This window comes from Equus przewalskii, chromosome 9 (assembly GCF_037783145.1).
Source record: "Equus przewalskii isolate Varuska chromosome 9, EquPr2, whole genome shotgun sequence".
NCBI classification, from domain to species: Eukaryota; Metazoa; Chordata; class Mammalia; order Perissodactyla; family Equidae; genus Equus; species Equus przewalskii.
Genome location: NC_091839.1, coordinates 47,769,860 through 47,795,301, shown reverse-complemented (window position 1 = coordinate 47,795,301; position 25,442 = coordinate 47,769,860). Strand labels below are relative to the sequence as shown.

Genomic DNA, 25,442 nt, shown 5'->3' with positions numbered 1-25,442 from the left:
GGGAAGGCTTTATGGAGAAAGTGAGATTTGAGTTAGGCCTTGAAATCTGGATATACTTTGCTTATTTGAGATAGAAGATAGGCTCCTGGCCATAGGTGTTTGGTTAATGATGTATACAGATAACTAGTTTGGGGGAAGCGTGGTAGATTCCTATAAGAAAGGTTTAAAATATAGGCTGAAGAATTTGAAGGCCAGGCTAAGGGTTTATCCTGTTGTCAAGAGATTTGATTCCTTCACAAGCGTTTGTCTAGGCCTTCATCTGTTCTTACCTGTGCTATTAAAAGCTCTGAAAAGACTGGAACTATGTTTTGTTCATTTCTGTATCCCTTGCATCAGGGCAGGCCTCAGCACATATTAGCACTCAGGAAATGTCTGTTGAATAAACATAGTGACGTACAGGAAGATAAACATTACCACATAATTCCTTTTTTTTTTTCTCACGCAGAACAAAAAATGATCTGAAGACATGATACTTTGTTCACAGCTCCCCAGTTTTAACTCTTTTCCTAAAAACCTGTAGTGAGGACTATAAATGTGAGGAGATAAATTATCTGCTGTGTTGGAGGCTGGAAATACCTACAAACGCTTGAGCACTTTTAATAAGACAATAAACAGAGGCCAGCCCCATGGCGCTTAGCTTTGGCGGCCAGGGGTTTCCTTGGTTCGGATCCTGGGTGTGGACATGGCACCGCTCATCAGGCCATGATGTGGCGGCATCCCACATAGCACAACCAGAAGCACTCACAACTAGAAGATACAACTACGTACTGCGGGGTTTTGGGGAGAAGAAAAAGGGGAAAAAAAAAGAAGATTGGCAACAGATGTTAGCTTAGGTGCCAATCTTTAAAAAAAAATTACAATGAACAAAAGTATCTTGCAGTATGTCTCAAAGTCATTTCTGTGAAAAACTATTAGTTGTCTTGCTATGATTCTGAAATTTTGGTTGATTTGATAATTTATGGTGATAGTTTTATATGTAGACTCAGGAGGATGGGTTTGATAAATGATTGAAAAGAATAAACAGATTCAATTTGCTGATGCTTTATTGTTTTTAAGCAAATTTATATTTTTGCATAATTCATACTACCTCTCACCAGTTTCTCTCTTCCCAGGAAGTTATAATGGTTCTATGATGTAAAATGCTTATCCCTTTGAAGACTGATTGCTGTAGCTGATGAGGGAAAAAAAACATACCATGGATACAAGAGAAGAATCTGTTGAACATCAGAGCCTGAGCTGTTTTCTAATATCCAGACGTTTTTTGAGAACTTTGGGCCTTACAATCTGCTAATAAACTGAAAGCTTCTCTCCATTTTCAAAATATACATTCTAATGAGCATAAGGAAGCAAGTTTAATCATTAATAGGTAGATAACCATGGCAACAGCACTGTTACACTATTATAACCAGCATCCTTTTCTATCTGAGCTAAGAATAGCATAACATGTTGAGCGTTTTACTTTAAATCTGATTTCTAAGACTGCAGGTTGGTGGATGAGAAGATTTAAATGCCACATTATAATTGCTCAGCCAAAATTTTGCATTTTCTCACAGATAATGGGAACAAGTTATTGAGATGATAATGATATCTACATCAAATGTATGTTAGTATATTTCCACACATCAGGCTACATCTTAAAGGGACATGTAAGATTTTTCATAATAACTTTTCTACTCCTTTTTATGGAAGTAGCCACTCAAGAAGTAAAAAGGGAATGAAAAAAGGTCACAGAATTGGGGGAAAATAGAAACCTACTTGTTGATGTATGTGGTAGAGTCTGCATCTAGGTAGGACCAAAAGACTAGTTCTTGCCGTGGAATATGAGAAGTTACAAGTGTCACCATTCAGGCTGAGATGGTCCTATCGTCTTTCTCTTATCTCCTGTCAGTTGTCCAGATGGAAAGGATCTAACAAAGGAAAGATGGTGGAGTCACTAGATAGAAGGATCTGAGGTCCTCGAATCATTGCATAAAGCAGAGTACTTTCTAGAAACAATGACAACAAAAATGTTGCCGAGAAAACTCAACAAAAACAATATTTTACTTTCTTTTCTCTTCAGAAGGAAGGAGGCAGATAATGAATGTGTACCTGCTTCTGTGTGTGTGCAGCTTGAGAATAGGGGTACGCACAAATAAATAGTGTTTTACTACCCAAGAGTATTGGGAATTACTCCAGTTATCTCTCTTTGTAGAACAAATCACACCCCTTCGCAACTAAGTGGGATAAAACCACCTTTTTTTTCTGCTCACAGTTTCTAAAGGTCAGGAATGCGAACAGAGCATTGTCTCTGCTCCCCGATGTTTGAGGCCTCAGCTGGGACAACTCAAATACCTGGGACTGGAACCACATTTCTGGTGCTTTGTCTGAGATGGCTCAAAGGCTGGGTCTGTTGACCTGAGTCCCGCCATGTAGCCTCTCCATGGTGGCCTCAGGGAAGTTGGACTTCCTACCTGGCAGGTGAGGGCTCCCAAGTGAGGTTTGCAGCAAACCAGGCAGAAGTGGCATGGCTTTTTATGATTTATCCTCAAAAGTCACATTGTGTCCCTTCCTACATACTCTATTTCTCTGTTTTGTCAAAGAAGCCACAGCCTACCAGATTCAAGGGGAAGGAACATTAACACCCCCACCTCTTGATGGGAGAAGGATGAGAGAATTTGTGACCATCTTTTGAAATGGCCACAGGAGGATTAGATGCAGATAAAATCTAAAATCCAACAAATTATTTATATAATTTTCTCAGTATTCTGAAGACCAGAAGTTTGGAGATTAACTTTTCTCCTTTGGCCCATCCTCACCCTCTACACCTCTACATTTTGGGTCCTGGAGAGTCAATTTATTTTTTTTCCTGTGATTTTCTTTCTGTTTCTGAGCTTTAGCTTTGTACTATCTACAAAGTAGAGCTTTGTATTATCTACAGAGACTGTCAAACGTTGTTTCCTCTGTGTTTATCTGATGACAAGTATCCTTAACAAGATTAGAGGACGTCTTGTCTAGGGAATTGGACATAGCCTTGATGCAGTGCTATAAATCCCATGAGGGAAAGAGGAGCACTACATTGATCTAACTCCAGGAAATCTCAGTGTGTGCTGTCCTCCCTTCTATCGCTCAGCTTACCTGCAGGGCTGACTGTTTGCTCCCTCATGTTTTCTTCTGCAGGGATTGGCTTCCCCTACAGAGCAAGAGTAATACAGATTGAATGGTGGCATCCAGTTGCCTCAACCTTCAAGGAACTAACTTAAGGTGCTTTTCTGTTTATTCCTGCCTTTGTCTTCTTTTGATTGTTTACCTGCTGATTTCTGTTTAGGATTCTAGAAATATTCTCTAAGCCTGGTCATTGGTTACATCATTCAAAGATGTCAGATCTGCTCACTTTCCCTGACTGTGCTTGTATTTACAACTGTCCTTGTGCATGTGATGAGTTGGCCAACTCCTGGATCCTGGTCTTTCTCTGTTCTCCTACCATAAACCATACTTCTACCTGCATGACACCAGCAGAGGCTCACTCTCCCTGCAGTCCAGCGTGACAGAAAAGAACTGAATGCTAATCCATACAGAAAATCCTTCCACCTAGGAGGGTTTTTGACAAACTGCAACCACCAGTTTTAGTTAGTGCTTTTAAGTTTTAATTCTATTGTATGATAAGGCCACCTAACCCTGTGAGATAAACACTATCTTTCTAAAGAAAAGTGCACAGTCCTACTTTTTTGATTTGCTTGTGAATTGCTGTGGGTCTTTTTTGTTTGATTGTTGTTACTAAATTCATTTAAATCAATTGTTCTTGTTATTGTAATTATATAATTTAATTAAATATTATAGAAAGTGAATGAAAGGTGAATACAGAAGAAGAATTGTAGCTTCTTGGAAAAATAAATTGAATGCATTCATTGCTTTATTAAATGCTTTATTGAGCAAAATCTTTTTAAAATTAAATGAAAAAGAGAGATAAGGTTGAAAGGTTGTAAAATAATTGTAAAAATGTAGAGGATTCTGACTAAATTTGCTACCTCATCTGATATTTATGTTATCCTCAATAAATGATAGCTATTATGTGTTGTTTTGAAGAATAAATAACCAGGTAGACAGCACATATTATGTTCCTTTTCTTTTGTCATTGTACTGACAGTTGAAACAGAACTTGGATGGGAGGGGAGAGATTGTGTTTAAACTTTCAAGGCATGAAAAAAATGTTTCTCTAACAAATATCTTCTAATTACCATCTTAGGAGGCTGCGTTGATTCCTCCAAGCTTTGATGGGCACAGACTGTCAAAAGGTGATGAATTATATGTCTCCTCTGAGGAGAACATCATGGCCCTAACTTCTTGTATCAAGAAATTTTTGTAGGAAGCCAGCCCATGACTGAATGGTTAAGTTCATTTGCTCCACTTCAGTGGCCCAGGGTTCACTGGTTTGAATCCTGGGTACAGACCTATATACCACTCATCAAAACAAGCTGTGGCAGCATGCCACATAGAAGAGCTAGAATGACATACAACTAAGATATACAACTATGTACTGGGACTTTGGGGAGAAAAAAAGTTTAAAAAAAAGAAATTTTTATGATCTAAAGTTGATCAAAACAAATTCATGTGATACAGCCTCATTTCTATAGGTAAGTTGTTAACCTACAGGGCACCCAAATGATGAAATGGCATGTGATGATGAGAAGTGCACAGAACAGTGAGGTCTTCCCCAACCACCCTACTTAAAATTCCAACCCTTAACCCACTGCTTGTTCATGGTTCTCCCTACATTCTTCCCCACTCGCTTTTTTCTTTTGCCATAGAAATTATCACCTTCTTATATACCATATAATATCTGTATTTATTTTTATTGCCTCTCTTCCCCATAGCCTGATTATAAATTCACAGTGGTAGAGATTTTTCATCTGTTTAATTCACACCTGTACTACAGCATTAAGAATAGCGCCTGACCATATATGGTAAATCCATACTCTTGCATGCAAGCATGCACACACAAATTTATGAGTAAATAAATTTGTGAATCAATAAAAAAGTGAGTTAGTTATATTAGTAATTAATAGAACTTTTCCACCAGATAATAAAACTTACCTTGATGCCACCCCCGGATTAGATTAGATTATACACCCACTCATACACACCTACACACACCCACACACTAAATCGGGAAATGATGTAGTAAAAAAAAATCAGTGGTGAATATTTATGTTTATTTCAATAACTTTGAGAATAATGCTGGATTCAAGAGACGGAAACCAATCTCAAAATAACTTAAACAATAAAATTATCTATTGCTTCTTATAACAAGAGGTTTTCCAGAAGCAGTGTAGCTCCATATTGTCTAATTCAGGAGTCCATTAAGGACATCATGGACCCAGTTTCTCTGGATCTTTCTGTTCTTCCACTCTCAAAATTCAAATTTATTCTCAGGTTTCAAAGTGGCTGTAACAATCCAGACATCACAACCAAATTCAACAATGTTCAGAAGAAGAATAGACTGTTTCGATATATTTTCTTTTAAAAATTAGGAAAAATTTCCTGGAAGCCCTCAACAAACTTACCCTCATGTCCCATTGGTCCAAATTGTATCACATACCTACAATATTAACCAATCATTGGTGAGGAGAGTGGGATCACCATGGGTGATGAATTAAGACTCATGCTCTGGCACCACACCTGTGCTGAAGCACATGGCCATGAGAAGAAGGATGGAAACTGAAACAAAATGGTTTTGCAGAGGGAGAATGGAGGGGTAGGAAGAGGTGCTTGATAATGTCTGCTACCACACTAAATGCTTCTATATGTGGAGTTAAAGCTAAATAATTGTAGGGTTGTCTGACAAAATGAAAATGGTGTTTCAACCCAAATTGAGACATAAGGAGAGGGAGGCAGTGTGAGAGTAATATTTTCTTTATCTTTCATAGGAGAGAGTCAATTGATATTGTTGATACTTGAAGTATGTAGTTTAAAACAACATAACAAAACCAACCTCTTTAGTGGTTTTCATGTTTTCCCTTAACCTTAGCCAACGAGTTCCTTGTTAGAAAAGACATTTGTCTGATTTCATAAATTCTTTAATTTAATTTTAGTTTCTTTTCCTAATGTTTAAATTAAAGTAAAATTGTATTTCTTATTTAAAATATTACTTATGTTATAAAGTTACTTTATGTATATATCCATCCATCTATTATTCTCTATATATTTATGCATGAAGAAATATCTGTAATGAAGTTCATATAATGCTATTGAGAGTTATTTTTAGTTGCTTATATTTTGTATATATTTTTTGGACTCTTCCAGATAGCCTGAATATTTTGGAATGAGAATACTTTATTTTTATAAGAATAGTAACATTTTTCTAAAAAGTAATAAAAAGACAAATAGACATAAAATCATAAAAGTATTTCCATATTGTTAAATCCAATAAGCAAATTTTAAACAATATGTGTGTAGTATAAATCTATAATGTAAAAAAAAAGAGAGAGAGAAGGAAAAACTATGTATGTTGGTAAAGAAACTGAAAAATTCTAGACATTTATATATAAAACAGATAAGAGTGCTTATCTCTGGAGACATGCTGGTTTATTGGGATTTTGTTTTTTTTAAGATTTTATTTCTTCCTTTTTCTCCCCAAAGCCTCCTGGTACATAGTTGTATATTCTTCGTTGTGGGTCCTTCTAGTTGTGGCATGTGGGACGCTGCCTCAGTGTAGTTTGGTGAGCAGTGCCATGTCCGGCCCAGGATTCGAACCAACAAAACACTGGGCCGCCTGCAGCGGAGCACGCGAACTTAACCACTCGGCCACGGGGCCAGCCCTGGTTTACTGGGATTTTGACTTGTCACATGATATATTTCTATATTTTTGGAATCACTCCTCAATGATTGTACAATTTTTAGTAAATATTAAATATAATAAATATAAATGTATAAATAATAATCAATCAAATCCCCCAATAATCAATCCCATTTGCTGGGTTACTCTCCCAAAGCTTCAAGTCACTGCTTGCTGGGTGCCTCTGCAAAGGCCACATCAGCCAGTCATTCTCTGCTGCTTCACACAGCCCCTGACTCTGTTGAACTGCTCTCCCTAAAGTTGGAGATGTGAGTCACAGGTGCCTTCCCACAGGTGGCAAATACTGACTCATTTTATTGGTGCTGAGGCCAGCTAGATGGAAGGCCAATGGTGTGCCTCTGGCCTTTGCTCTTAGATTCCCCACTCTGCCCTCCTTGAGCTCCATCAGCAGGTGTCTTGACAAGAGCCTACTGTGCACACCAAATGGTGGCCCTGAAGCATTACTGTAAAATTAATGATAAAATGATTACCTTCCTTCCAATGTCTCGGGGGTATCATAGGTAAGGCCAGAACTTTGCAGGCAGTTGGAGTTTCTCTATAGCTAAGCATATCAGATTTTAAGACTCAGGGGTTTTTGGGCATCTGTTTCCTACAGTAAGTTCTGGACTTTAAATCCAGTTCTCTCCTGTTTTGTCAACTTTACTTCTTAGTTGATCTGGAAGATTAACTTTTCAACAGAAAATCTCTTCCTGAATGCTTAAACATATTAGAGTTGAGAGTTATAGAGGGTCAGCTGGCACACATCTTTAACTTCTCACTGAAATATCAATGAATATATATGAAAAGACAAAATAAAGCACATACCACTACTAAGACAGTGTCAGTCTTATGGTGGCATTTCACTAACCATAAAGATGAGGAAACTGCACTGAGAATTACTGGCCTTCACGAAACAGGGTAGAAAGAAACTCCATAGTGAAAACAGGCATTGATGCTACCTGAATAAACAAACAAGGCTGCCATGACAAATACCACAAACTCAGTAGCTTAAAACAACATAAGTTTACTCTCTCATAATTCTGGAGGGCAGAAGTCTGAAATCATGGTGATGGCAAGGCCACGCTTGCTCTGAAGGTTCTAGGGAAGAATTCTACTTTGCCTCTTCCTAGCTTCTAGTTGCTCCTGGCAGTTCCTGGTGGTGCTTGTCTTGCAGATGCATCACTCCAGCCTCTGCCTCTGTCTTTATATGGTCTTCTTCCCTATGTTTCTATCTGTGTGTGTCCTTGTCCTCTCTTGTAAGGATAGCAGTCATTGGATTTAGGGCCCACACTAATCCAGAATGACTCATCTTAACTTCTGCAAAGACTGTTTCTGAATGTGCTCACATTCGCAGGCATTTGGGGATAGGATTTGAATTTATCTTTTTGGGGGGGATGACACAATTCAACCCACTACACTACTTGCAGCCAAGAGAACTACACTGAATGAATGCATACTCAATCCCGCATTAGTCAACTTTTGCTAAGTAAGGCAGTGGTAACAATCTACTCCTGAAATCTCAGTGGTCTACAATAATAAAGATTTATTTATGGCTTGTATTGAATGTCGACTGTGAGTATGCAGGGCTTTACTTCACATGTCTTCTTCATTCTTGGATTCAGGATGAAAAAATAATTTTGATTGGGAACACTGTTATGGGTTAAATTGTGTTCTCCCCAAATTCCTATGTTGAAATCCAAACTCTCAGTACCTCTGAATGTGAAATAGGGTCATTGCAGATGTAATTAGGTAAGATGAGGTCATTAGAGTGAGCTCTAATCTAATATGACTGTGTCCTGATAAAATATGGAAATTTGAATACAGAGGCAGACATGACAGAGAGAAGACAATGTGAAGAGACACTGGGAGAAGATAGCCATCTGTAAATCGACAAGAGAGACCTGAAACAGATCTTTCCCTGACAACCCTCAGAAGGAACCAACCCTGCCAACACCTTAATTTTGGACTGCTAGACTCCAGAACTGAGAGACAATGAATTCCTTCTGTTTAAGCCACCTGGTTTGTGGAACCTTGTTACAACACCCCTAGGAAACTGATAGGCATGCCAGCCTCATGGCAGAGGAAAAGTATGTGTGTAGAAGCATGCAGGGCTTTTAAAGCTCCTCTCAGAACTAGTTTATGTAATTTCCTCTCACATTCCCTCAGTCAAACCTGACAATGTCACTTGAATTGGAATCTGGAGGAACTGTGACTCACAGGTCCGTTGAGCGCTGGGACAACAGGGACGATGGGGCCCGGACTGAAAAGCAAAATGAATTCCCCACAGTCTTCCTAGGCTTTAGTAGACAAAGCCATGCTTGGGATGGGGGTTGGTGGAGTAGGGTGGGGCCTGTCATAAACACAGGCTCAGACTCAAACTCTTGATACTAAGGTGAGCTGAGTCTCATCTAAAACTGCATCTGTCTGGAGCCAGCTCAGTTCCTGGTTAGAATCAGGTGGTCAGCCCCTCACTTTATTTGCCCACAGAGGAAAGGCAAGCCTTCTCTGAAGAATGTGGGATGGGGATAATATTAACTTCAATTTCTACGATCCTTTTATACACAATGTCTGGAATAAAAAAAAGAGAGAGAAAGACATGCAATGAAGCAGGAAAATGAGATCATAACCAAGATCAAATGTAATTAATCAGGTGTTAGTTTTGGGAGCTAGACAGAGTTTTGCCCCTGGGGTCTTTTAGGCAGAAGTTCTTTAGACATCTCTGTTAACTTAGTGTCTTGCAGGCAACTGTGTTTGTGACTCACCTCTCTCACTGAAACACGAGGCTTATGTTCCATATACATTAGGACAAGGGAAAATAAAATAAATTTAAAATTTCAAAGGATAATCATGTTTCTAATCATATGCTTTGAAATGATCAGAACCAAAAGAAAATTAACTCTTTAGCATCTTCAATATCCATCAGTTTACTTGTTCAATAAATACATTCCAGGCAGTGAGATAAATGCTAGAAATTTGAGAATGAACAGGACAAACCCAGATTATGTCCCAATGGAGTTTAGAAAGAACAGGCAGAACCATTAACTAAGTAATGAAAATGAGGCCAAAGACTGCTAGGGTGAGAAAAAATACAGTTCTCTATCTCCCAAAATGGTGTTTCTGGACCCCAGAGCTGTAATGAAGGTGGGCTCCATCTGGTGAGCGCCACTCTCTCTTCTGAGTGGGCATTTTGGTCCTTTGCCACAGGGCTGTGGCCCCTGCGTCTTCTAATGAAATTGCTTTTGCTTATGAAAACTGACTTCTAGGAAAGATTTCTCTCTCAAACCTGTAATTGTTTCCACTGGGGAATCCCTTCAGATTTCTAAATAGCAACTTGCTTCAAGAGGCCTTGGGTGGGGGCGGGGTCAATGCCTCTGCCTGTGCTCCTCAGAATACCACTTCTCCTCAGCTTTTGGACGCCAGAGGGCTTGACTAGGAGTTTTACTTTCCATTGTCTCGGTTGAGCTAAGATATGTTTCTATTAATGTACCCTTCTTCTCTTTTCTGTCCCTACTCTTTTAGGACGTCTCTGTGGTGTCTAACACTTTATTTTGTTTATGTTAATATCTTTACTCTTCTAAACTTAACAACAGTGATAATAAGGACAACAGACAACACTAATGTAGCACTTACCAAGGGCAGACACCGCTCTAAGGATTTCCCATGTATTAACCCACTTTATCCTGACAATGCCTGGGTGGAATATGCTTCTATATTATTATTTTATTGTAATCAAATATTATTGTTTATTATTATATGCTCCTCGTTATTATCTATTCTGGGCTTCAAGATCTCATATTTCCTTTAATATCCACATCAGCCATTTCCTCAGATCTTACCCTTTCTCCTGAGGAAATTTCTTTCTTCCTCCAGTTTAATCAGTCTGTTTTCTTTGATTTGTTCTCATTCTTCCACAGCCCCTGTTCTGAGAGTAAGACTGAATCAATTTTTTTTTAAATCACTCTCAATTGCTCCTTGATTTCTGAGCAAACTTGATTTCTAGAGGCAAAATGTTCCAAGCACAGGCCTTTTAAATCATCTTCCCTGGTTCTACAATATTTCATTGAGCCCAAGAAGATTGTATTTGTCTCTACATTAAAGGCCCCATTCCTTTTTATTTGTTTATTAATGAAATATACTACTCTCCTATGAGTTTAGCCATAATTTGAGACTTGCATAATTTTTAAGCCATTTAAGAACTTATGTAATTAACAAATTCAGAGCCAACTTGAGGCCATATTGGGGGCAGACTTTTAACAGCTTGTCAACAAGCCACATGTATCCAAATTCAGCTCCTCCACCATTTCTAATTTTTCATGAGTGAAGTTCAGAATGACATAAAACATTACAGAATTTCGAGAAATCTATCGCACTGCCTATCTAGGCCTCATATGAATAATTTAAAGCTAAAAATTTACACCGTAGTTTTCTGTAGTTCCTATGGAACATAGTTGTAATTTAAGATTTAATCTAATTGGCAAAACAAAACAAATAAATGATAAAAATCTCAACAAAAGTACCAAATAATTTACATTTGGTATCTAAAAAACCTGACATGGAAAGACTTTTCTCTGTCATCAAATCCTCTGCTCCCCGTGGCCCTCGAGGCCCACCTGCATTTGCTGAGGTCTCCCAGCTGCATTTAGTGTCTGAGCCTGGTACCTGAGCCATTTCATGGTTAAGCCACAGCAATGTGCACCCTGAGGCCTGTCCCTTTGCTGATCCAGGACAACCTGGGAATCAGACATATGCTGAGACCAACACACCCTATGCGTTTGCTGAGGCATACTTGAATTTTCCTAAAGCCAGTGAAGATGTTCAGAATAGTTACTCACCTGTGAAAAAAGTTGTCAGAAGCTTCTGTGGCAGGTCAAGGACAAACAAATCCATGCAGCTTTAATTGCTCCCTATCCCACTCCCAACTCCCATACCGCAACTATTTTATTATTACTTTGTCCCCAAAATTCAGCTTCTTATCCTTTTCTCAAGTTTCAAAAAGATTTTGGGGTTTGAGGAGGCCCGGTGATTGACTCCACTGTTTTCTCTACCCAAGATTTGAACCAATTGAGAGAGACAAAGAAGTAGCAGATAGCAAAGTAGTACCTCCATTACTGGTAAAGGGTTTCAGGCGGCCTATGTGAGTGGTGACAGTGGGATTTCTAACCTTGAACCCTAGAATTAGGCTGGCCTACACACTGAGTCCCGGGCAGTGCTGGGAAGCCCCAGGCTCCCTAAGGCGAGCTGCTCCTTTAAAACTTACACAAAGAGGAGCAGATGAGACAAGTGCCTCCCATAGTTTCTATAATGGAGGGACACGGGCATTGGGGAAGGAGTGAAGCTTCACTTCCCAGTTCTTTATCCTAAACTCGCTAGTCAGTCATTCCTCATTCTTAGGGGTAGAGAGAGTGTGTGTATCTGTGTGTGGGGATTGGGGTGGGGTGGGGGGAAGTGTTGAGAGACCAAGAGTGTTACGTAGTGGAGCTCCATCCACAAAGAGGGTGCTGTGGTCTGAATGTTTGTGTCCCTCCAAAATTCATATGTTGAAATCCTAAAGCCCAAGATGATGGTATTGGGAGGTGGGGCCTTTGGGAGGTGATAAGGTCATGAGGGTGGAACCCTCATGAATGGGATTAGTGCTTTTATAAAAGAGAGACACCCCGCAGAACACCTGAGCCCCTTCTGCCATGTAAAGATACAAGAAGTCTGTGACCTGGAAGAGGGCCTCCACTCGACCATGCTGGCACCCTGATCTAGGACTTCCAGCCCCGAGAATTGTGGGCAATAAGTTTCTATGGTTTATAAGCTTCCCAGTCTATGATATTTTGTTACAGCAGCACAAATGGACTAAGACAGAGGGAAAAAACAAGAGTGGGAAGGTGCATTCCTCTACTTGTAACTCAGTAAGGAAGACACTAACAAGACTGCTAATTAGGCAAAGGACAACAGGAAATAGAAAATTTTCTATAGGAAGTTAGGCAAAAGACAAGGACGATTAACAGAAGAAATACAAAATATAACTAAGTAGCTTAAAAACTGTCCAATTTCTTTTGTAGTCAAATAATTGGAACTTAAAATACTAATGGGATACTGTTTTTCCACCAGAGGAAGTAAAAAACATTACAGAATTTCCAGAAAGTATTTCAAGCAACACCTTTAATGTATTTTGATGCGAAAACTTCAGTTTTTGAAAAATAGCCCACTAAATGATGATAATGTGGACAAATATTTAATCACAAAGATTTTTTTATAGTGTAATTTATACTAACTAAAATGGGATAATAATCAACTGTGGGAGACTGGTGAATTAAATAGGGCGTGATGGAATATTATGTAGTCATTAACATTAATTTTCAATAAAATTTAACGAGTTAGAGAAATGCTCATGATTAAAGTTTAAATAGAAAATCAAGAAACAAATCTTACCTATTATCTGTCTATCATCTATCAGTCTATCTATATATAATGATGCAAATTTAAACATGTATACACTTAGAAAAAAATATATAAAACATAAACCCTAGTTTAATTTTTATTTTACTGTCTAAACTTTTATGCATATTCTGATTTTCTGCAACATGTAAATATTACTCTTTGACAATTATGAAAATATAAGCATTTAACATGTGGTGAATTTTAATACAGTTAGCCCATAGTCATCAATCCCATTCCATAAAGAAAGAACCACAGGAAGTGGGAGGCTTAGGGGAGCAGCAATCGGAAGAGCTGGAGAGCAGAACTGAAATGAACTGAAGACGAGTGAGTACCAAATAGAACCATTCGGCCATGAGCATCATTATAATCATAGTGAGTATTCGTTTTGTTCTTAGTGCATCCCATGCACTATCCTTAGAGCCTTACATAAGTTAACTCATTAAATCTTCACCACAACTCTATGAGGGAGGTATTATTTTGTTATTCCCATTTCATAGTCAATAAAAAGACTGAGGCAGAGAGATTAGAACCTGCCTGTGTTCTGACAGCCCGTGGAGCAGAGGGCGGGATCAGTTGAAGGTTCATCTGATCCTAGAGTCTGGGCTTTTAATCCCGGTGTTCCACCACCTCCAGGCTGGCGTTTGTTTTATGGGCCAGGAAGGGACTTTTAAGACAACAGGTGCTCTTGTAGGTACTTGCACTGCAGCAGTCCCTGTATTGCCATCTTAATTGTGTGGCTCCAGAAGTTTGGCAGGGGTCAACTCCAGGAGATTTGAATCCAAATTTCATATTCTTCCTTCCTCACCATACAGAATACCAGGAAAGCTCTTTCTTGTTATTATAAGGATGAATCTTTGTATAAGAAGGCTAATTACACTGAGCGGCCAGCTTTGCTCTGCATCTTGTGTAGCATCTGGTGCACACACTACTGATTATTAGAGATCATATTTTGACTCATTGTGAACTATTTATTTTCTAGGTAGGTTAAGAGATAATGCTGTGACCTAATTAGGAGGCCAAATTGCAATTGCATTACTTTAGATATAATTATTCAGCTAGATTGTGAACATTGTTTAGAGAGAGTGGACACAAGAAAATCAACCTTCGAAGTTGAAGGAGCAAATATCCTCACCTACTTCACAACTAATTAGTCATCAAATTTTCTAAGTAATATCTATGGATTAAAACAACTCAATGAAAAAAATTTATGAACTCTTTTAGTATCCTGAGCTTTCATATGCCCCTTACTAAAGGTACCTAAATATGGCAATCAACTGTGGTCAGAAAGTAAATAATCTTTCCTTTAATTGTCACAGTAGGAATCAGCTTTAAGAACCCCTAAAAACACTGTCAATACAGAATGATTTGAAAAGTAAAATAAATGACAGCTCATTATTCTCCCTAATTAAAACAAATTAATTAGCTTGCTGTCAGAAAGAATGCTATACAAGGCAGGTGAATATAATCTATTTAAATAGCTCCTTGATTGCAAAAGAAATTCAGATCGTGTGAGATTTCAGTAATGAACACTAGATATTTAACGTCTTTGTTAAAACTGACAGTTTCATACTGTGTTCTCATAGTACTTCATAGTTTTTAAAAAAATATTTTGCTTTAGTGAAAATTGCAGGGTTTAAAGTGTATAAATGCAATCCATGGACCATACAACCAATGGACCAATTCTTGGGCTATATGACTGCCTCCCTCACATCCTTATTCATGATGTTAATTCTCAGCCATATCAAAGAAAGAAAATAATTTTCGTGATGTACTAGGTGACTTTCTTTTTTCCTAATCTAGAAAAGTATCCTATTATTGAATAAACAGATTATTGAAAACTTTAATTTTGAAGATATTTTCTTAGACAACTTGCAAATGGAAATTGGGGAAGCTGTAGCAGTGAAATGGATGGATTTGATGAAAGATCAGTCTTGAATAAATCTGTTCCACCAGACCCTGATGCAGAGAGATGATGATATCAAGGACTGGCCGACTCCACCCAATGCCTCTCTCTCACCCCACATCCCATCAAAACATGGATGCAACTCTAGAGAAATTGACTGAGATTAAATTTCTATTACTTGAAGGACAGAAAGTAAAAATAGTAAAGTTTCAGGAAAAATGAAATTTACATTTCTTTTGCATGTAAGTTCTGCAGACCAGTGAGGGAGACAGCGAGAAAAAGACGATGGACAGATTCTACACACACATGCACACACACACTGGTGTGATGCCACAGAATTTCAGGAGATACCTTCTAAATTATGTGAGCCAGAAGGGCCTATGAGAAAAGGTGATGTTTAAGCTGAAACTTGAAGGATGCAATGAAACAGAACATAAATATATGTGGAATCTAAAAAAAGCCAAACTCATAGAAACAGAGAATAGAATGGTATTGCCAGGGTCTGGGATGTGGGGGAAATGGAGAGATGTTGTTCAAATCATAGAAACTCTTAGCTATAAAATGAGTAAGTTCTGTGGATCTAATGTACAGCATGGTGAACTGTAGTTAACAATATCCTGTTACAAACTGGAAAGTTGCTCTGAGAGTAGATCATAAATGTTCTCACCACACACACCAAATTTTAATTACGTGAGGGGATGGAGGAGTGAACTAAGCCTAAGGTAATCATTTTGCAATATACACGTGTCAAATCATCACGTTGTATGGCTTAAACTTACGCAATATTACATGTCAACTATATCTCAATAAGGCTAGGAAACAAAAAAAATTTAAAAAATTGTGGAGAAAAGAGCATTCTAGGCCAAGGCTGCAGCATGGGGAAAGCCCTGAGGCAAGAGGGAGCTTTGACTTGGAGAAACCTGCAAGATGCCATCGTGTGTGTGGGGCTGTGTGTGTGTATCACAGTGAAAGAGGATGTGAGTTACTCAAAGTCAGGTAGAGCAGGTAGACAGGAAACACATTCCCCTCTCAAAATACCTCACCCACCTATAGTGTTTGGAGAGGTCAATTTAACTTAAACAGACGCCTGACCTTAGAATTGGGAACAGTGTCTGAGACAGTGGGGGCAGGGGGGGAGCTGAGCTGCATGGTCAGATTGTGTGGGCCAGTATCAGCACCGGGGGAGTCAGAGCCGCATGGAAGCTAAGGTCATGGGAGCCAGAAATAGGAGTTTTCAAGAAAAGGCACTTTTTGGAGAGAGAACAAAGCGACAGATGTTCAAAGAGAAGCAAAAATGAGAGCATGTGTGGATTCAGAGACTGGCCTTCAGAGAAAGTGGCTGCCTGACAATTTGTTTGTTTCTATGTGGTCCTGCTTTTCATTCTTGTGAGGTCTTGCTCTTCATATCCCATGTGAGTCTGTGGTGGGCACTCATCATTTTTGTCTGCTCAGTACTCATTTATCTCTTCCACAACTGTGGACTCTGGTGGGACTGTAAATTATAGCATCCATCCGGTCCTTTGGTCCAGGGAAGAGCACGTGGCCCAGTGAAAGTTTCCCTCAGAGACTTAGTACATGAACACCAGGACAAAAAGAGTCTCCCTTCCTTTTGAACCATGACTATAAAGGGTGTAGGTTCCCAAAGGCACTCTTTCCTGCTATGAGTTGAGAGGTTGCCTATGGTAAAAGGATGAGGTCAAAATACAAAGAGAAGCAGGGATGAGCAAAGCTGACACAGAGAACCCTCACGATGCTGTTAGCTTAGATCCAACATATGTTAATCCAATCTCACCCTTCTACTTGAGCCATTTTGAGAGATCCTGTTCTTTGCAAATAAATCATTCTTACTAAGATACTCTGTGATCATTTAATTCAATTTTCTCCTTTCATGGATGGGAAAGTTAAGGCTCAGAGAGGCTAAGTGACTTCCCCATGACTCTCTAGCACCATAAACTGTGGCATCCAAACCACAAACTCAGAGCCTTTTTCCATCTCCCTGGACCTGCAGAGTGTGCCTTATAGTGACAGCTTTTCACAAACAAAATGCTATTTAAAAACAGATTATACATCATAAAAAATACTAGGACTTCACAAGATAAAAATGCCCCAAATCAACAGATAACTCGAGTTAGGAAACTCATAGATAAGGATCAATCTCATTATTATCAAATAAACGCAAATGAAAAAAGGGAATAATGTCTTATCTATTCAATTAGTTTTCCCCCCAAATTAACAATATCTAATATGGGAAGCAGTACAGTCAAAGGTTTATTGCTCTCAGAGACCTTGGCTAAAGTTCTTTCTTAGGTTTGAAGCCTTGTTAATACTCATATTTAATTATTTTCTCTCTTTCTTGGGAAAAGAAAATTTAAGACTTTTGTTTTTATTCTCAAGTAATTTCCACAAAGATCAATGTGTCTTTCTCAGAAAGATAAATTTTGCATCATTGCAACAATAAACACTCAATCTTTGTAACACTTGCAAATTTCTACTGGAAAGCATTGCTCAAAGTATTGGCCAGTTTGTGGTTTAACGATGCCTCAGGTGACATGATGTCTTTGCTGCCAATTACATTTGCTAGGAGAATTTTTAAGGGATGGAAAAAAAAATCCTCCAGGTTGTAAGAAGAATCCTAATTTTGAAGGTCCAGTTATGTTTGGACACAAGAAAAAGAAAGAGGGGCCAGCCTGGTGGCGCAGCAGTTAAATGCCCACGTTCCGCTTTGGCAGCCTGGGGTTCGCTGGTTCGGATCCCGGGTGCCGCAAGCCATGTTGTGGTAGGTGTCCCACATATAAAGTAGAGGAAGATGGGCATGAATGTTGGCTCAGGGCCAGTCTTCCTCAGCAAAAAGAGGAGGATTGGCAGATGTTAGCTCAGGGCTAATCTTCCTCAAAAACAAAAAAATGAAAAAGAAAGAAATGTCACAGACAGCTTAAATCAATGTGGTAATATTTGCATCCTGTGTAATACTGCTCTGTGTAGAGAATAAAGGAACAGCTAAATAACTTTTTGATTGTCTTTTGAAATACTTGAAGTTTTGAAATGTCTGCATCATTGTGTATTTTTCAAAAAGCAGAGACTGGATGTCTTTTGGCAAACACGCAATAATATTATACATAGCATCATTCTTTGGCAAAAAATTTTTCTATGTAAAAATGATAATCACAGTCAGGAATCTATCAAGGAAAATTAGTATCAATTTTGGAAAAATTTAAATGGATGAACTTGTCCATTTCAGTAGTTTTTATAATTATGAACAATATCTACTGAGATTCGGGCACTGTGCTAAGAACCTTGCAAGTAGTATAGTTACTGTGCGCTAGAAGGTAGGCACTATATTATTCTCATGTTGTAGGTAAAGAAACTAAAGATTAGAGAGCTTGTATTAATCATGGTTCTCCAGAGAAATAGAACCAATAGGAGATTGTATATATGTATATATATGTGGAGAGAGAGAGACAGAGAGACAGAAAGGAAAGATTGATTTTAAGGATTGCCTCAATTGACTATGGAGGCTTGGCAAATCCCAAATCTGCAGGATGAGCCAGAAGGCTGGAGACCCAGGGAAGAATTGCAGCTCAAGTCTGAAGGCAGTCTGCTGGCAGAATTCTCTGTGTGTGTTGGTGTCCTAATCTCCTCTTTTTATGACACCAGTCATGTTGCATTAGGACCCACCCCAATAACCTCATTTAACCTTAATCACCTCTTTAAAGATCCTGTCTCCAAGTACAGTCACATTCTGAAATACTGGGGGTTAGAATTTCAACATACATATTTTGAGGGGATGCAATTCAGCACACAGCAGAGGATCATTCATTTGTTTGACAAATATTGATTGAGTGCCCACTATGTGTCTCTCTGTGTGAGATTCTGGAGAAAGATAAAATAGCATTTTTAAGACCATGCAGCTGATTACTGGTGGAAACAAAGTTTGTTTGATATCAAAGAGTGTGCTCTTAAGTATTCTAATGTCTTATAATAGCAGAAATCTGAAAACAAACTAATAATTGAGTAGAGTATTGGATAATCTCTTGGAATGTTATGCAACTTAAAAAAGCTGATTATAAATGTAAGAAATGTGGGAAACTTTTTTGATAGTAATAGAAAATGTGGGTTACATATATTTATATATTAGGGCTGCATCTGTGTAAAATTGCATAGGAAAAAAAGATTAAAAAGAAATATATCAAAATACTAACAGTAGTTTCATTGGAGTAGTAAGCAATCTTAGTGTTTTTCTTCCTTTCAAAATTTTTGGTAATATACTTTTCTGAAAAGTTCTAAGAGATTAAATAATAAAAAGTGATTATTTTTGTTACTTTATAAGACTCATAAATGACTGAATAAGTAATTTTAACATAGTAAAATCTCTTTGTGGACATATTGGTTAATCAAGGAACCATTAGTATTGGAACTAGACTGAATACCAGTACAATGGGTAATTTAATGATATTAACAGCTGCTCATGTTACGAGCTGACAAGACTCACTGCCATCAGTACCAAAGTGATCTAATGATGTTCTTGACCAAAACCCATTTATTTTGTTCTTGAGCTCAATTTCCTTTACGCACGCTTTACTGAATTTGGAAAGTCTATGGTATTTAAAAAACATCATTTATATTTCTTTCATTTTTAATTCTGAAAACTTAGTGGGGTATTTGGGGGTTTACGGAATGGAAAAAAATGGATATATTTTTATGACTCCCATATATTTACCCATGTCACTCTTCTGTAATGGCTGCTTGATCCTACTTTGGTAGTCTAGTTAGAAAGCATATATCCTTCCAAACATCAGCTATTCTTATTGTTCATCTCTAGGCTTTTTCAGATTAAATTATGGTTGGTTACAGAAAAGTTAAAAATAACTAGCATAAGTTATGAATATTTAACATTTCATAAGCATACGCGATGTTCTGACCACTGAATATTCTCCATGGCAAGACAGCCAGTGCACTGTGCTAAATTTCAGCATTCCAGCTGATAGTAACAGCCTAGGTCCCTTCCCTTAGCCACTCACCAGTCTTGACCCACACACCAGTCTCAACAGAGGGCTGCTTTTAAGTAGTCACCGTGAAGAAGATATTATATCGTAGGACACAACAGAATACAACAAAGAGAAAGGAATATGAACATCTTTCAGATGAGTGACTGCTTGTGTGGTATACCAGAGGAACAAAAACAGTGCTCATTTTCTTCCTTCCAACAAAAATTCCCCTCAATGAAACCTAAAATCTCTCTGTTAGGAGTTATTAGGTAATCCTTTGGTGCTTGAAAGAAGTAACAGTTAGGACTCTATGGCCTTGGTGTGACAGAACTGTTAAAAGTCTTCTTTGTGACGCCAGAGTAGAGGTAACATATGAACCCAGGGGGGTGGTGGGGAGGAACTAACCAGAGGGAATGGGCAGCTGAACAAGGAAGACAGGTGATGGGGAGAGTAAAGACAAATGACCCTCTTAGGGTCTGAATGTCTGTGTGCCCCCCAAATTCACATGTGGAAGTCCTAACCTCCAATGTGATGGTGTCAGGAGATGGGACATTTGGGACATGGATTAGGTCATGAGGGTGGAGCCCTCATCAATGGGATTAGTGCCCTTTCAAAAGAGACACCAGAGAGCTCTTAGCTTTCTTTTCACCATGTGAGGATACAATGAGAAGACAGTGGACTGTAACCAAAAAGAGGACCCTCGCCAGACCCTTAACCATGCTGGCACTCTGATCTCAGATTTCCGGCCTCCAGAACTGTGAGAAATCAATTTCTGTTGTGGATAAGCCACCCAGTCTATGATGTTCTATTATAGCAGCCCAAACTGACTACAACAGGTCTCTACCTCACAAGAGGGCCTGGTAGTAAGGCTTATCCCAGCCAGTGTGGATCTTAGAAGGGGAGGGAGGGAGGAGGTGGGAGGCAGAGACTTGTGCTTTAAAACGTGTCTCTCTATTTCAAATGGAAAGGATGACTAATAATACTGCAACCTCAATGCAGAGGCTAAAATCAGATTCTCTTTTTTTTAAAGTGAGGCCAGCTGGGAGGTAGGCCTGGTGTTTGTGAAGGGTAGAGGTAATCTAATGGGAGAAACTGTCCCTGCAGACTTTGATCATGACAATGACCCAAACTAGGCCAGCGTGGGAAAGTCATGTGGACTAAGGTAATTTTAGAGAGGATAGCATAAATTTAATCTCAATGCCCTCTAGATTCACTTTTAACCTTTGGCCCTAGCTCATATTGCTGATTTTGTTTCTGATGTAACCTATGATAACTATGGAGGTTTTGTTGTGCCTCCCACAACAGGAGTGGGAGGTGTTTATATTGGAGAAGTTCAGAAAGGGGAAAGCCATCAAAAAATTGTTGATCAAATCTGAGTATGGGGGTAAGGTGGGGAGAAAACTGGAGAAAACGGTGGATATCACATGAATGGAAATGCACGTTTTTCTACTCTCTCTACTCAAATTGAGGATATTATTACATAGTCAATTTTAGTGCAGTTGAGAAGTCAGAACACTATGGCAACAGCCAGACCAGTGTGTGACTCTTGGTTCTGCCTGGATGACTTGGGGCAATTACTTAATCTACCAGTCTCTTTTCTATAATGTAATATCATCTACTTCATGCTTGAGGATTGAATTAGATGATGTAAGTAGGACATTTGGCAGAGTGCCAGGCACATAGTTAGAGCTCAAGAAAATATTTATTGGTTTCATTATTTAGAGGAGGGTCCCCCCCACCACCCCCGGAATGTTTGCCTGAAGAACTGGTGTGGTAGGAAAATAATGCCCCCATCCTCACTCAAGAGGTCTATGTCCTGATCCATAGAACCTATGGATATGTTACTTACATGGCTAAAAGGACTTTGCAGACCTAATTAAGAGTAAAAAACCTTGAGATAAGGAGAATATTCCTGTATTATCCAGGTGGGCCCAATTTAAATACTTGATTATAGAGAGAGGTGGTTACAGAAGAAGAGTGAGAGAGAGATTTGACATAACTGGCTTTGAAGATGGAAGAAGATGGCCATGAACCCAGGAATGTGGGTGACCTCTAGAAACTGAGAAAAGCAAGGAGACATATTTTCCCTTAGTGCCTCAAAAAATGAAAGCAGCCGTGCTGACACTTTTTTAGCCCATGAGACCCATGTTGGATGTCTGACCTACCTGGGTAGAGGTTGTAGAGCTGGGAGCCTGAGCAACACCACACTGGGTCAAAGGTCCTCAGAAGGACTCCCTGCGACTAGCTATCATGGGTGAAGAGGATTTACTTCTGATGGTATTTTCAATTTCCATTCACAAGAAAGGAAGAGTTTCAGCCTAAGCTCAAGCGGTTTTCAAGACTTAGTTTCAAACACGTCTACACATGTCTAAAAGCTAATGGGTCTAACATGGAAGAGGTGCCATTGTGTGAGAAGAGAGGCAGTCAGTGAAGTCAGTCCAGTAAGAAGCCTTGAAGTTCAGAGAGGTGGCAGGATTCTGAGCACAGTGTTTCTTCCTAGAATTGTTTGAGTCCTATGGCAAATGGGGGTTCAAATTAAAACTAAGGAGTGTTTGTTCATTTTCTAAGGAAGATTAGCCCTGAGCTAACAACTGTGGCAATCTTCCTCCACTTATATGTGGGACACCACCACAGCATGGCTGATAAGTGGTATAAGTCCATGTCAGGGATCCGAACCTCCACCACCAAAGTGGAATGTGCTGAACTTAACCATTAGGCCATGGGCTGGCCACAATGTGTTTGTTTGTTTTTAGCTCCAGCTTATTGTAACCTACACCAGGGAGAGTGACTTTTCTCCTAGGGGCTCCCAGGTTCCTTTCGAGTTTGACACCATCAGGGCCTCCAGGGCATGGGCAGTGGCTGGGCCTGGTGTACAATATGGCACTGACTGGAGGAGGCAGAGCAGCAGAGGAGGGAAAAACGTGGATGGCATGTGGTAGGTGACAGGATTGGCTATGCCCTTAGCCAGGACCTCCACAAGGTCTCCTGAAAATAACTAAGGGGAACTTTGAAGAGGGAGAGGAGTCATTGAGGAGTGAAGTTCTAGAAACTAAAAGAATGTTCACAAATATCCCACCTGCATATTTGCTAATATAGTATTCTATATATTATTTATAATAACGTTGAGTTTTAAAACTTAATTATACCTTTTCTAGGACATCATGTTAAGAATGATTACAATCAGAGAAAAGTGGTCTCTCCAGTATGGAGGTGTTGGGGGCAGGTTAACAACAAAGGAAATGGGATATATCCTAATAGTGTCCTGAGCATTCATCTCAGGGTTTAATTGAAAAGTTTAATGAGCAACCCGGCAGTGCTACATTGCTTTGTTAAAACAGGTCAGTAAAATTCCCATATTATCAGAATATTTTCAGGATTCCCTTATCAGTTACTCTAGAAGTAACTCCTTAGAAAAGCAAATTACGAATGAATAAATGAATGAATGAATAAACAAATATCAGCACACTTCTCAGGGTAGCAGACATATGCCTGTTTACCCTTTAGGATTTGCCTAACACAACTTCCTATAGATAATGACTTTTTATTGCATCATGATGATCAAAGACGCAATTATAAGCTACCAGGCACCTTTGATACACATGTGCACTCATGGGCTGCCACTTGAGTTGTCCACAGACCAATCATTGCTGTTGGAGGGTAGGTTAAGAAAACATTCTAAGGAGTTCAGATTTAGTCTTGGTTGACAGAGCCATCCTTATCTATGATTTGGTTAATTAGAGCACATTCAAGATTTAAGATATCATATACACATAGGCATAGAAAACGTTCTAGAAGGATGCATCCCAACATATTAGTAGTGGTTATGTCTGATATAACTACAGTATATTATGAATTATATTAATGTTTTTTATGCTATCAGTATTTTCAAACTTTCATTACAATGACATATATTACTTATATAATAAAAAACTATAAAAACACGATTAATATAATTCATGGCTTTTAAACTGAAAATATCTTGAAAACATGTTCTCAGCAAGCATTCATTCTAAAAAATGTGCATTATATTCCTATCCTGTACGTGTTATGATGCCAAGAATGGTAACACTACTGGAAAAGAACAAGAATGAAAATAACCCACATCCATATTTTGATGTGACAGACATGGACATTTATACACAGGCCAAGCACAATTATTCAAGCCAAGTGCCATAGGGACACAGAAGAAGGGGAAATGGTTGGAAGTTTATGGAAGCGTTTTGGAAAAGGTAATTGACACAGACCTTGAAATATTTCAACAGGTGTCAAAGTAAGATGAAAATTAGTTCAAGGAGTAGCATAGTAGAAGCTTGAAAGGGTACCACATGTTCACTGCTGGAGTGTCCGTCCCACAGGCCTGGAGCGGAGCACTTGTGGGTGGGGGAAGAGGAGAGTAGAAAGTGATGCATCTGTGGAGACTGGATGGAGAGGCAGCGTTGCCCACAGGAAAGCGCACAGCTTTGGGGTCAAAGAGACCACAGTTGAAGTCTTGGGGTTGAATTTTCAAAAGATAACCAGAAGAAGCAGCTGAAACTCCGTTATACCCAAGCGCTCCTCTGCGAGCTGCACGGGGCACTCACAGAAGCATGTTCTCACACTAATGGCCTCAAAGGATTCATTCAAAGATCTCCTATAAATGACTCACTGCATATGGGCACTTTGCAAAAACAGAACAAGAAAACACTGACTTGACTATTTCTCTAAAACAGCCTTGCAAGTAAACGTTAGTCCATTTTTCTTTGTTATTCCCTACCCAAAACCTCCCCAAACTTCACACATCCAAGGATATATTTGAAAAACCAATCAAAATTAGAGATCTCCTTTCTTTACCCCTTGCCTGACACATATTTTCCTCATATAAGTCAGATGCTGCTTACCTGACTCCTTCCCAGTGCAGGGCCACCAGCTGGGGCCGGGCAGACAGTTGCAATCCCAGCAGAGTGTGAGGATGTGGAGCGTGGCAAGCCAATCCCCGGAGGAGTCTTTTGGCACCTAATGCAGTGTCCTATGAGATCCAGGCTTGCATTTTGGCAGCTCAGGCATTTCTATTTTCATTCTTGTGCCATTCCCTATTGAAACTTGCAAAGCCAACCCATAGTTACATCCAAACCAGGGATACAGAGCCAGTAAATGAGCCCACAGACTAAAAGAGAAAGCTGAAATTTAGACTTGGGTTGCAAACAGCTATGAGAGGGCCTTATATTTGAGCCATCCTGAGCTGTTCTATAGAACAAGATTGTTTTTTTGCTCTGGCCTAGTCTATGTCATGGAAGCTATAAATGCAGATGCCGGTCCCTGGAAATATTTGGAAAGA

General features: G+C 39.1%; 1 long non-coding RNA gene across 1 annotated transcript in view; it reads right to left on the bottom strand.

The window, feature by feature from the left end:
• LOC139073353 (uncharacterized) overlaps positions 1-25,065 on the bottom strand; it is a 30,414-nt gene extending 5,349 nt beyond the window's left edge. The window contains exons 1-4 of the long non-coding RNA XR_011521991.1: positions 25,006-25,065; positions 10,648-10,733; positions 1,756-1,907; positions 270-372 (exon numbers count right to left, since the gene is read on the bottom strand). This is a non-coding gene — a long non-coding RNA (uncharacterized lncRNA). The remainder of the gene's footprint in view (positions 1-269; positions 373-1,755; positions 1,908-10,647; positions 10,734-25,005) is intronic.
• Positions 25,066-25,442: the final 377 nt, after the last annotated feature.